The sequence below is a fragment of the Xyrauchen texanus genome, chromosome 15 (genome assembly GCF_025860055.1).
Source record: "Xyrauchen texanus isolate HMW12.3.18 chromosome 15, RBS_HiC_50CHRs, whole genome shotgun sequence".
NCBI classification, from domain to species: Eukaryota; Metazoa; Chordata; class Actinopteri; order Cypriniformes; family Catostomidae; genus Xyrauchen; species Xyrauchen texanus.
Genome location: NC_068290.1, coordinates 23,951,315 through 23,964,659, shown reverse-complemented (window position 1 = coordinate 23,964,659; position 13,345 = coordinate 23,951,315). Strand labels below are relative to the sequence as shown.

General features: G+C 37.1%; 1 protein-coding gene across 2 annotated transcripts in view; it reads right to left on the bottom strand.

The window, feature by feature from the left end:
• shc1 (SHC (Src homology 2 domain containing) transforming protein 1) overlaps positions 1–11,941 on the bottom strand; it is a 44,964-nt gene extending 33,023 nt beyond the window's left edge. For both annotated transcript variants that reach the window (XM_052144485.1, XM_052144486.1), the window contains exon 1: positions 11,752–11,941. The gene's annotated coding sequence lies outside the window, so the exon portion shown is untranslated. The remainder of the gene's footprint in view (positions 1–11,751) is intronic.
• Between the last annotated feature and the right edge of the window lie 1,404 nt (positions 11,942–13,345).

Below are 13,345 nucleotides of genomic sequence, written 5' to 3'. Positions count from 1 at the left end.
AGTAGGTAACATTCTTGAAGATCCACCCAGAATAGAACAGTTCCTGCGGTCAGTAACCAATGGCAACTTCTCTGGAACACTTTAGCTGTGTCTCGTTTGAAAGCTGCGTACTCCGGAGGTCGCAATTGTCAGCTGCATTCGTCATCGAGGATGTCTCGTTTCAGAAAAGCGAGTAGAACACTCCAAATGCAGCCTTCGAAGGCAACCTTCTTTCACGGGAATTTGGAGGATGCATGAGATGTATACTTGGTGGGCACTGACAACCCACAGTTCTTTGCTTCAATGGAAAGTAACATAATTTGTCTAAAAAAAATTATGTCAATTTGCTCGAAATATATGTTGAAATGCAAGTAATATTAATTACAAAGTTAAAGTACCTAAGTAGATGGGTCCAGAGTATTTAATATGTATAATTATAGTTATATATAATTAAAATAATGTATTAAAATAGATTTTCTTTTCTCTCTACATAACTATCCTAAACTTTACCTCATACACACTCTTCCAGAGGGACTTTGTTCTCTTCTCACTCGAAGCGCTCAAGCTTGTTAAAGAGTGGCATGCTGTCATAGCGATCATGATTTGTTCGGTTTCCGTTTGTCCTACGAAGGCTGTCTCGTTTAAACGAGGACGCACTGTATACTGCAGCCTTCAAAGGACGCGTCCTACCTAGCGCAGCCTTCGAAACGAGACAGATTTTGTGTTACTTTGGTAACAATGTGCTCTCTGCTCATCAACTATACTACTCTACAGAGGCCATAGAACTCAAAAGGTATTGTGGGTGCACTTTGAAATCATATGAAATAACCTCCATGTGCAGACGTGGGCAGAGGAATAAAGGCAGTCAGACTCGTATAAAGACGATAAGTCAAGATGATTTAATATCATAATCCATTTCCAGCAAACAGAAGAGAAATGCACCTGCAAAAATTTTATTTTAAATTAGTGTAAAAAACACAAATGTTTAACTGATAAAAAGATACCTAGGTCAAACCACAATTCACTTTTTTAAATCTGAAATCAGATAGCAGAAATTGGACAACAAAGGAGAATATGCAGGTGTCCCATATGATCCTGTATATCTGCCACAAACGTCTCAAACAAAACTCTTAAATATCAAAGATTAAATACCATGAACACTTTGGCTCCTAGCATTTGAGTCCATACTGGTTTAAACTTGCGTACTATTGTTTTACAGATGAACGTGGTACCTTCAAGCATTTGTAAAGTGGATGAATCAGACTTGTGGAGGTCAACAATTTTTTTCCAGAGGTCTTGGCTAATTTCTTTTGATTTACCCATGATGTCAAGCAAAGAGGCTCTGAGTTTGAAGATAGGCCTTAAAATACAATTGACTCCAATTAGCCTATCATAAGCTAAATTAGTCTTGACATTATTTCCTGGAATTTTCAAAGCTGCTTAAAGGCACAGTTAACTTCTTACACTCAATTGTGATATAGTCAATTAAAAGTTAAACAATTGTTGGAAAAGATTAGTCATGTCATGCACAAAGTACATGTCCTAAACAACTTGCTAAAATTATAGTTTGCTAATTTGAAATCTGTGGAGTGGTTTAAAAATTTGTTTTAATAACTTCAACCTAAGTGTATGTAAACTTCTGACTTCAACTGTATGCAACAGACGTTCCGTGAACAGTCCATGGGTTAAATTTTAGGTTGCAGGAAGAACACCAGCTAGTTTATTACCCTAGACATTGGGTTTATATTATATTTTACTGGCCAGATTTCTCAGCCATAACAGTACTGCTCTATCTGGGAGTGGACAGAGACTCAACATAGCCTGCGTTTTTTGCATGGACCATAATAACAGGGTTGAGTTGAGGAGTGAGCTGAACTGTACTGCAGGGCAATGTGTCAGACTGAAACCAGATATCTTAAGCCCGTTATACTCTGTAGAATTTTTACAGTCCTTTAAGATTGTTGCTTGTCAGACTTTATGATATGAACGCATTGATATCGCCATTGCACACTGTGCAACATTATGTCAGACTGTACGATACACACCATAGCCGAATGTGGTCCCAATCATCCCGATCAGTGAACGTGACTCACGTTACGCAAGCATTGTGGAACAGAAGCGAAACGGAGGGATTTGCTCACCCTGGAGGAGCATTTTTTTTCTCTGAAAAGTCAGGACATCAGCATTTCTGTTGCTCCAATACCACTCCATAAGGAGCATAGGCTAACATATAAAAAGAAAGATTGACCGAGTTTGGGAGGTAACCTACAGTAATAATGAGCTTCCACAAGCAAATATTCATTGTGGAAATAAAATGACTTGTGGCCAGAAAAATGACAAACTTCTCAGTTCACATATGGGAAAACAAAAAAGGTGGATAATAGTTTGTCTTTCTCCTCTTTTAGATTAGTAACCTATCGACCACGCAAAATTTTGAAAATTAATGTAGACTGATAATATATTGCGCTTGCAATTTCCCTATGGATAATGCAAAAACATGACATCGATTTCTATAATTGTATCCAATTGTATCTGCTGATTTGGATTAAAACATTCCATAAATACATACCAATATAAATTGTTCAAACCTTTTTCTTTCCTGGATCTGTGACGTCAGTCATGCATTTACCTCATCTCATCCAATTCTGACTTGTTCGTTTGTGCTCGCTCGGTGCAGGTTTCTTACCGTTGCTGTCATTGATTTTATTTTTTTAATATTGACAGTTTGATCATTGCAGTAACTTCACGCTTCAAATCCAAATCACATATGCCCTGTATTTGCGAGTGCGGTAAAGTTAGTTTTATATTTGACATTCGCGACAATTCCCATTAAACTATCCATGCAAATCACATTTTCAAGCCAAAATAACCTGGACATGCATGAATAGGTTTTCTTTGCCTAGCACAAAGCTGACTTTTTTTTTTTCATATCAATTTTATTAGCCCTATAAATCATTTAAACAATTGAACCATTTGATATTATGACATCACAAAAAATACGAAATGTTCTTAAAAATATCCCTTTCATGACACAAGACTCTGTTTGTGGAATTTACAATCTATATGTGTTCAAATAAATACAGTGTGTAAATGTTTGTAATATTCACTAAAACTCCAATAAACTCAATGACAGTTTGAGCTAGAGACATGAAACCAACTGTAAAAAAAGAAAGAATATTATTCTTCATACAGCACATGACTTGTTATTGGGTACACGTTCAGTCCTTTTTTTTTTTACAGATTAAATTATCCCTATAAATCTATTAAACTCAATGAATGTTTGACCTGGAGCAGGGATGGGGAACGTCAGGCCTCAGGGCTGTATAAGGCCCGTGAGATCATTTTTCCCGGCCTGCCTGTGACGCCATTTGAGAAATAATTTGAAAAGGAAAAAAATGGCCATGATTCAATAAACCTGAAAAACATTATTACAAATATTTTTTAAATTGTTAAAAAATAATTTTAAATGATAGCAACATAAAATATTGTATAATAGACAGACCTTTAAGTGTGTTTGGTGTGAAAGCACATAACGGAATGCGCACATTAATTTCAACCCACAATCAGAAAATTGCAAGCAATTGTATGACCCGCGAATAATTCCGTAAATACTAGAATTACCCTTAATGGAAAAAGGTTCCCCACCCCTGACCTAGAGACATGAAACCAACTGCAAAACACTCAGAATATTATTCTTTATACAGCACAAGACTTGTTATTGAGAGTATGTTCAGTAATATTTTTAAGACTAAATTATCCCTAACCACAAATAACAATCACAATATATGGCTGCGATGCTAAATTTCTGACACTGCCAGAATTCGTCTGAGGCTAAAGATCATTGCAAAGGCTATTAATTAGCCATTGGTGAACATGTCACACTGAACGTTGTAAGATTGCCCATTTTGCCCTACAATGACAGAAATCCTTTAGGATTCCTGAAATTTGTCTCAGACTACAGAATCGTGTCCAAAATCGTACAGTGAGCTTTAGTTATAAAGGATAACGTGAAGGCCTAGAGACATAAGTCATGCCACATTCCAAGATAAAAGTTCTGACCATCTGGATCACCGTTGTTTACATGCTGATAAACAGCTGACCCTGGTGTAACCTCTGCAAGCATCTCGGGAACGCTGCAATTCTCATGCTGGTTTCATAACAGGAGAAGTTAAAGACAGCAGGTTAGTGAGGCAGGGAAAACAACATAAAAGAGCTAAGATAACTTTTATATGTGGTTTTGCATTGGTCTCATGATGTCTTTGATTCTCTTAAGCAAGTTCACAACATAAAAAAGGAAACCCAGATGTTCTCATCATCGTAGTGCAGGTGTACGGTGCACTACAATAGGCCTATCAAGAAAGCACACTTGACATGTTCTATTGAAATATTAGAAAACAGAGAAAACACACAACAGTTCTTACTGTCGCACACAGAAATTATTTCTAAGATACATCTATCAACTCATGGCAACCCTATGTGATGGTATAAACAGGTTACAAGCACGAGGATTAAATTGTGGGAATCTGTCAGTGCCTTTCTGAGTGGACATTAGATTAGCATTCACTCAGGCTTCTAGACTACAAATGTGTGAGCTTTCTATTTTAAGTCTCTTCCTCGCTCCCTCCTCCTCTCTTTTCACAGTACTACCGCACACAGTTTGTCCAGCTAAAATACATATACACAGTAGCGCCCACTTCCTCAAACAGCAATTTCCATGCTCTCTTCCTCTCATGCTGCAGAAAATAGACCACTACATCTAAAGAAATGAATAACATTTGTATTATTACTTGTAATTTCCCAAACTTAAAGAGTATATATATTAACTGAATTTTCTAAGGCTTCAAAGCAAAAACAAAAAACTGCAAGCCAACCAATTATTAGTCAATTAGAGAGTTTTAATCTAAATGTATTTTTAATGTTTAGGTGCTTTAAGCGGTGGTTCTTCAATTAGCGTGCTGATTAGCTAGAGCTGTAAGACAATGTGTGCATCTCTCCACAGGCACTGCATCTTTAACACAGCATGAAGAAATTTAACTTTTAGAACAGTCCATAGTACACTTTTAGAAATGTGTCACAAGACCCCTACATTCTGTTCTTTTCCACTGTGCTCCATCTAGCAGTTTTTGAATGCAAAAACACGATAAGCAAACACGAGTGATGTGAATCATACAGAATTTAATGATTCAGATTCCAATAACTCTTAACAATTCCGGTTCCTTAACAATACTTTTAGTACTTTTGAGGAAGATTATTTGGAAATAAGAAATGCAATTCTTATTACATTAACTCAGCAGTCTGTTGCCAAATGATGAGATCCTTTCAGATTTCGACAGAGCAAATGTAACAAATCAGAAATGTAATACAATTCTTGTAAAAGGCATGCATTTACAAAGATACAATAATTGATCCCAACAATACTGCACACTGAATATTCTATTTATTTTATAAAATCTTTTTACAAAAACGAGTAAAATTAGTGATTTGGGGAGTGATTTTTTTAGGTTGCTTGATTGTTCCAAAACAGGAGTTAAAATAATTACAATGTTGAAATGCTGCATGTTTTTACAAGGTTATAATTTAAAATACACCAAAACTGTAAAATGTCTGTCAAGGTTATTTTTATCCCACATTAGTTGCTTTTGCATTATTTCTGCAGAATGACAGAATCACTGTGGATTTTAATCAGAGTTTGTGATGATATGCAGCTGAGTGTGATAAAAAAAAAAAGTTCTGATCAGCTTGTCAGTTCTTCTCTGAGACAGAATGATTTTTTTCAAACAAAACATGTGTCTTTTCACTGCTTGAAGCCATTAATTCAGCAGGGAGTCTTGATGGTCAAGTGATTAACACCTCCTGCTGAAAGGTGCTAATGGGTGCTCTGTCTTCCTCTACCTGGCCAGTGATTATGTAAATAAAGCCAGCACCTGAAACCAGAGTTGGAAACTCGAGTCACACTCATGTCGCAAAAAAAACCAAGAAAAATGACTTGGGACTCGACTTGGACTCGTAAACAATTGACTTGGCTTGGACTCTAAATCATAGACTCATGAAAGACACGTCATTTTTAAAACTGGTGCGACTACAGATTTGGTCAAATCTCACTCTCTCTCTCTCGGTTTATGCACTGCCATTTTCTGTTAAGCAAATGGCATACACATCAAAAGTGCAATGAAACAGCACAATTCGCTGCCCAGATCAATGGACAAAGCAGCCTGAGCACAAAACAGCTGCACTTACGCATCTCGCGGACCGGTCTCGAGCTCTCAACCTCACATCTCACATTACAGAGCTGAGAAGACCAGTGAGAAGCATGGCGCGAGTCACGGAAACATTTGAATTCAGCACAGAATATTTAGGCACAGAATATTTCATAATAAATATAACTATTCTAGCTCTATTCAATTTATAATAGGCTACATAAAAAAAATAATTGTTACAACTATGACAGTTTATAAATGTTTTTTATTTTGTATTTATAGTTTTAAAAGTATTTAAGATACTGTTTTTCCTTTACAAAAATGGCAACGTTTGTTTTATAGCTATCACGTTACATTTTACCATGGACGATCCATGCTTGCTTTTACCTGAGGTTACCATGGTCTTGTTACAAGGAAATACCACTGTTTAAACTATAAAAACTAAGGTACGTTTTCATAAGGGCAAATGCAAAATAGAATCAAGGGTATTAAAGTAAAACCTTATGTACTTTATTAGACATAAGGCAATCTCTTAAAATAGTATGTTTTAATATTTCAAAATGTAATTAGCCTAATGCAGGGTTTATTAAACTACCAGCTGCAGATAAATAACTATTGCAACATAAATAAATAAATAAAATAAGACTTGACTTGGACTTGTAACCAAAGACTTGAGACTTGACTTGTGAACATGTGTGCCTGAAACTCATTGGAAAAATCAGCTAGTTAGAGCCAGCTAACAAGCCTTATGTACAACATTACACTGAACATCGTAAAAGTTCTTGGACAAGACATTTCTTGCGTGTCAGTAAGTTTAATTTAATAACAGCTCCGACTGATGTATTCTTGTTTTTGATTTCTTAAAAATAAAAGGCTCAAAAGGTTCAGAAATTGGACTACACGGGATGCACAGTTTCACGCAGTAGATTTCAGAAGTAGGACAGCGTTGCTGCTGAGCTGCGCAGCACGAAACACTGTTATCATGCTTTAGCAAAGACTGTTTAGCCCAAGGTGGGGCATTTGTGTTAAAATTAATGGGAAAAATTGGAATGCCAAAATAGCATTTGTTGAAAGGGAAGTCCTGCCTTACAGGTATAAGAACCAATCACCTTCTAAAAACAGAAATTGCTTCTCAGTCAACTTGAAAACTGCATGCACATTAGCTGGACCAGCCTACAAATAGCATTTTCTTAGCGTGATATAAGCTAAAGATGCACCATTTACAATAGAACTGTTGTCAGATTTAACTGGTCATTTGAAATATGTTTTTTGAACGTAATCTTGACCAACTGTTTTGGAGATTTCAGTCTTTCCCTATTCAAGTAGATAGAAGCTGTCCTTTTATGACACTTTTATCCACAGAAAAAAGCTACCAGCAGTATTCCAAAGGTGGCTGCTGTGTGGAATGACTTGCCTTGAAAGGGACTTTGATTTTAGGAACATTGCAGGATTGCAGAACATTGCAGGATTGAGAACTATTAACGGAACCAAAACTGTTCTGGATGGATCACAGACATTGTAAACACACTGTAAAGAAACAGGTGGTCAGGTGAAAATCAGCCTTATTATACACAGCATTCTTGAGACAATTAGTAACACAAAATATGTAGTTTGTCACATCCCTGGCCAAGATTGATCCCCAAGTGGATTAAAGAGCTCAATAAAATGTTAACTTGATCACTCAAAGTCTGAACTACAGAAAACATTTGTGAGCTCACATTGCCAAATGCCTAGGCATCAGGAGCACAAGTGCAGGGTTTGAGCAGCAGCTTGTGACTCTCACAGTTTGTTTTCCATGTGTGGGTTTTCTCAGAGGAAGACATTTTGGACAAAAGGACCAAGCATCCTATAGGGGGTAAAAAAGGAATCACAAACAGCTCAATAGGGCTCAGCAGGATGTGTGTGTGTTCTTACAGACGATCCAAATGCTAGAGAAGGTCAGAGGTCATGTAACACTCCTGATACACCTAACCTAAAAGGCCGGGAATTATCTGGCCCATCACACAAGAGGATATTCCAGAAGATCTTCACTTCCTAAAGGGACGTTTCACAGCACAACATGAAAAATTCTGCAAAAAGCAGATAAGATCTAACTTTAACTCTCCTGTGATAAAAATATGCCAACAGAGAGAGACGAGGTGTTAACGTGAGGAGCCAAGATGCCCTGTAAAGAGACAGCCAGACTATGTGCCCGACAGGGAGGGAGAGAGAGAGAGAGAGAGAGAGAGAGAGAGAGAGAGAGAGAGAAAGGAACTTTGATCTATTATACTGCCTGTTTATGGATCATAAAAAGCCAGATAACCCAGTTATCAACAAAGAATGTGGTTGTATCTACAGGCGCATTTGTGTTAGTGTGTGTTTTTAATAGAAGATCAGAACTGAACAGGAAATGACCCCTCCCGGCCAATCAAGTGGTGAGAAAGAAAGGAAGAACAAAAGGCTATGTGTGGTGCATTCAGATCAAGGCGTAAAAGAGGCAGAACATTTGAGCTACATGTGGAGCAGAACTTCTTTGTATACCTTTATCACTTCTTTAAACTGACTATGTGGCTTTAGTACCTGACCATGTTTCTCTGTGTGCAGCTGAGCTACTTGCAAACCAAACCAACATCCTGTTGACTCAGTGCTGACCACCTGCACGTCATTGTCACTCTAGTTTTTCAAGCAGATGTCAAATTATCATGAATTCACAGCAATCTTATGCCTGAAGGTATCTTCCTTAAGAAACCCCAGCCAACAGCACCACAACACTGAAGCTAAGTGATAGGCAATAGACGGCATGTTGGGACAAAGCCACTGAATAGTATTGTTTATTTAACCCTCCTATTGTCTTAATTAAACAGCACCCTCCATTTGTCCTTCAGGTCATTTTTAACCCATATTGAAAACCATTAAAAATGTATAAATCCAAGATTTGTGAACAACTGCACTAAAGACCCCCCATTAACTAAAAACTGATTGATTGTGGTCACGAACTGTATAATGATATGGGGGAAAGTATATGTGATGTATATTACTGAATATTAAGTAAGATTAATTTCTGTCACTTGGCATTTTAAAATATCTTAACAATATTACACAAGTTTCAGATTTATTCTACTTGTAGAAAATCAACAGTGTACATTTTAGGGTTATAATTTTAGTATACATGTCACAAATTAATCTCTATTGCCTTTTCCAGCAGTCAAAATGGGCCCACTTTACCCATCCATTGCAACAAATCCATTCCTTCCCACTAGTGTCAAACTATTTGTTGCCATGTAACAGGGGTTTAGGAAAGTGCTGTAATTGTGTGTGTGGACGTGCATGTGTGCACAAACCCTGTTTGAAAGAAAAATAGGCCATTTTTGGGAAAGTTGCAGTACCAAGTAAGCCAAGTGGGGAAGCTAGAGAGTAGTATGGTGCTAGGGACTAAATGTAATAACATTTTAAATATTTTCAGGTCAAATTTGTTTTATAAATGTACAAAAAAAAATATTTAAAGCTGTATAACATCCAGAAAGTCAGAAGGTGAAAGGTCACAACAGATTTTTCCCCACACGGGTCAACATTGACCAGTTAAGACAACGGAAGGAACAACTTGTTTTAAATGGGCATTTCTCTTAAAGAATTATATACAAAAATACTTTTTCTTTTGATGATCTTGAAAAGTCACAATGTTTGGTTCCAGTACCAAAAATGATGCTGTATTTAGAACATATTTTTGTTCCTGTCCCAGTTCAAAAATAACCCTAAGACAATTGGAGGGTTAAGAATAAAAAAGCAAGCCTGGAACACATCCAGCACATTCTGCTTTACTGTGACCCATCGTCTGAGCAACTGTCTAAAACATCTCTTTAAATCTACAAAATTACAAAGAGGAGGAGTTTGGAGGAGGCCTCAAAAGGCACTATGTCAGAGTGAGTGATTGGAGTCTTTTTTTCTTCTCTTTTTTGACAGGTTCAAAGTCTTTTATTTTGCCAGAGAGAGATTGATATAGCTAAAAATGGCTGTTCTGAGCACTAGTTTTTTCATCTGAGATTGAGCAGCTGTGTGTCAGTGTGATATCACGCTATTTCAGAGAGTCCATTTAGCAGTAATAATGGCAACTGTCAGCCTGCTCGTCCTGCTTCTAATGAGGTGAAATTGTTAAGTATCTAGTGCTTCCTTCACCAGTTAGTGTCATCTGCAGGCAAGCTGATAACAAATCCGCTTGGAAGAAAAGAGAGAGAAAAAGAGAGAGAGATACAATAAAGCAAGCTTGTCAGTTCATCAAAAATTCAGCTTGGCTCCACGGAGGCATTATCATCAGTGATTCAGCTATATATATATATATATACGGTCTAAGAGGGGGAAAAACAAATCAACTATTTCTGAATTTGAAGAAATTAAAAATTAATAATTTAACCCCTAGAAAATGTGGGTGGTTAAGCAAACAAATTAATAAACGTCCAGACAAGCATGCACAAGCAGATGTTTAACATGACAACTCAATGGGCTAAATTCCAAAATTGGAAATTCCCAAATTAAGGGTACGAAGTGGTTTCCACACCAAGCTAATTTCAGCATCAATATAAAACTTGAACAGGAATTCAAAGTGCTTTTCTGAGGCATGTGCTTGTTCGCAAGCAAGAGGGGTTCTAGGTTTTACACTGTACGACTGCACCCGTGGACAGGATGCAACATTTGATGTAAAAGAGACCAGGTGTCTTGGCTACTGGTGTCCAATTGTACGTAACATTCTGAATACCCAATCAAGGCGATCAAGAATTACTTGATTCAATAGGAAAGACTTCATTTAGGAAAATTCAACCATCCACAAAAGTACTGACTCCAGTTTCCTCAAACTGACAAGATAGGTATTGTTCCATACATGACTCAATGATATAGACCTCATGAATAGTTTGTTGATCTAGTGGCAGATCAGTTAAACGTCTGAATCTGAATCTGATAGGAATACACTGGCTTGTCCCTCATGCTAGACTGAATAATCATGAGTTGCTCCAAATGTATGCACGACAGCTGCTCGCGCAACTGATAAGAGCTCGCGCTGGTGCAAGTTCGCAGCTGGCCAGATCAGTTCATGATAAATGGTCCTAGTTTTGAGGGCAACTGCTTTCTCAACAAGAGATAATCAACATTTCCGATAACAATCCAAAATAATATGCATTAAAGCACATAGAATTTAATATAGCCTCACATTTAATGCCATTTTGATCACACAATTTGTTTCATGAAAGGACGAATCTAAACACCGTCTCTAAACAAAAAGCAAACATCCAGATTCTTGAAAAGCACGAATGTGCAGTCTTAGCCTATAGTAATAAGCGCATTGGGCAAGTAATACAATAACTTTCTAAAAAACTCATTAAATGAAAAAAGATGAACGCAGGCCTTAAAACGAGCATATATGTAGTGGGTGTTTTAAATAGAAAAGTAAAACAAAAGTAACGCGTCAAAACTTGATGCGCTGAAACAAGTTCAAACTACTCCGTTTCATCAGACACCCATTCGAGCATGTTCCAGTACGGATCAGAATGAATTTCCGTCCCGGATAGTGCAGTCATGACTGTGATCAACTTTTGCCAGAACTTACCCGCTCGCTTCCTCTTGGCCCCTCTATTCCGGTCCTGCTCTACTATGCACTTTTCAGATCAACTCTTCAAAATGTCACATTTGACAAACAAAGAGACCCAGGATTCTGATAAACCGCATCGTCTCGCCAGATACACTTACACATCGATTACGAGCACTGTCATGAAACTTGACTTTTTAGCCCTGCCTTCCTTTCCTCCCCAGCCAACCCCTTTTCCACTGTCCAAAAAAGTCGCACTTCCGCGATCAGTTGGCTGCTTTTGTCATGTGGTTTGGTGTCCGCGAGAGCGCCCGCACCTGGCTCTCTCAGCGCGCGCCCTTGACCGGTTTTATTCATTCGGTGACTGTGAGCCAGAAGTCTATTTTCCCTAAACACGGATATGAACTCATTCGTGGACTTTCCCAGCGTTTACATTGTCTTTGACAATGAACGAATTTGTAATTTGTAATATTACTGGCCATAAACAAATACTTTTACAAATTCGAAAACACTGTCAATAGAAACAGAATAGAAATTGTATTGGTACATTTCAGCAAGGAATATTTCTATTAACAATAATATATAATAGACGTGTATGTGTCGAGATTTCTTTTTTTTCTTTCTTTCTTTCTTTCTTTCTTTAAAAACGTGTGGGTTTATATTTTGAGCGATTGTATAAACTTAAGTCATTGATTTTCATATGATGCCTGCAACTATCGATACCACATAATGCACTTCACCTCTACCTTGAAAAGGAGACCCCTTTGACTCTCTTTCTTCTACAGAACACAAGTTTTTTAGAAGAATATTTCAGGTCTGTATGTCCTCACAATGCAAGCGAACGGTAGCCAGAACTTTGAAGGTCCAAAAAGCATATAAAGGCAGCATAAAATTAATCAATTTGACTCCAGTGGTTAAATCCATATATTCAAAAGTGACATTATAAGTGTAGATGAGAAACATATACATATTTAAGTAAATTGTACTATAAATATCCACTTTCAGATTCGTCTTCATTTGTTTTTGGTGATTCACATTCTTTGTGCATATCGCCACCCACTAGGCAGGGAGGATAATTTATATTAAAAAAAAAGTGTTTAAATATTGATCTGTTTATCACTCTCACCTATCATATTGCTTCTGAAAATATGGATTAAACCACTGTAGTCGTATAGATTACTTTTAAGATGCCTTTATGTGCTTTTTGTTGCTTCAAAGTTCTGGCCCCTATTCACTTGCATTGTATGGACTAACAGAGCATAAATATTCTTCTAAAAATATTTGTGTTCAGCAGAAGAAAGAAAGTCATACACATTTGGGATGGTGTGAGGTGTAAATGATCAGAGAATTTTCATTTTGGGTGAACTATCCCTTTAACTATGGGGCAACTATCGATGACAAATACATAATGCATTTAACTTCTACCTGGGAAAGGAGGCGCAGCTGTTCAAGTGTATTTAGCTTGCTTGAGGTACAGTGTGCTGCTGTCTGTATACTTCCCAAGAAAACAAGTTAAGCGTACTAAAATGATAGAAAAACAAAATACATCTCGTTGTAACCATTAAAACTTTACTAATCCTGGTTATTACTAAATTAATTCATCATTGATTGAATG